Below are 582 nucleotides of genomic sequence, written 5' to 3'. Positions count from 1 at the left end.
GGGGGGGGGGGGTTGCAGCCCCCACCAGGATGATTTAGGGGTTCCCCATCGCATCCGGGGGGCGGAGGGGGGAGCGTTATAAACGGGGCAGAAGCACTTTAAGAGGGTTTCCAGGAGGCGACCGCCATCTTGAGGCGCGGCGGCGCCATAACACAAGATGGCGGCGGCCTCTCCCGCCTCCCCCGCCGCCCTTTCCCCGCCCCGTCCTGAGAAGGAGCTGGATCAGACCGAGCGCGGCGGCTCCTCGCTCCCCAGAACTCACCTCCGCGCCCGGCCTGAGGCCGCCGGGCACCGGGCGGGTGCGGAGAAGGCGGGCGGCGGCGGGGCGCTGGGGGCCGCCATGTTGTACGGCAGGAGGAGGTGGACGGGGCGTCGTCGGGCGCTTCCGTTTCCGGTGTGTCTGGGCCGTGGAGGCGGTGTGGGGAGCGGGAGGTAAACACAGGCCGCGGCCTGGGGGGGGAAAGAGGGGGAATGGCGGTGAGGGGAGCTTTAGGGGAAGGCAGGGGGTTGACAGGGACCCCAGGGACACCCACAATAAGTGGGCCCCCCCCCACAGCCCCCCACAGTGGGGGGTGCCCGTCC

General features: G+C 71.5%; 1 protein-coding gene across 1 annotated transcript in view; it reads left to right on the top strand.

Annotated features, from left to right (window-relative positions):
• The window catches only part of LOC106893509 (zinc finger protein 62-like), a 27,867-nt gene that overhangs the window by 9,667 nt on the left and 17,618 nt on the right, over positions 1-582 (top strand). The gene's annotated exons all lie outside the window — the stretch shown is intronic.

Source organism: Calidris pugnax, unplaced genomic scaffold, assembly GCF_001431845.1.
Source record: "Calidris pugnax isolate Ruff unplaced genomic scaffold, ASM143184v1 scaffold218, whole genome shotgun sequence".
NCBI lineage: Eukaryota > Metazoa > Chordata > Aves > Charadriiformes > Scolopacidae > Calidris > Calidris pugnax.
This window is presented reverse-complemented; position numbering and strand designations above follow the sequence as displayed.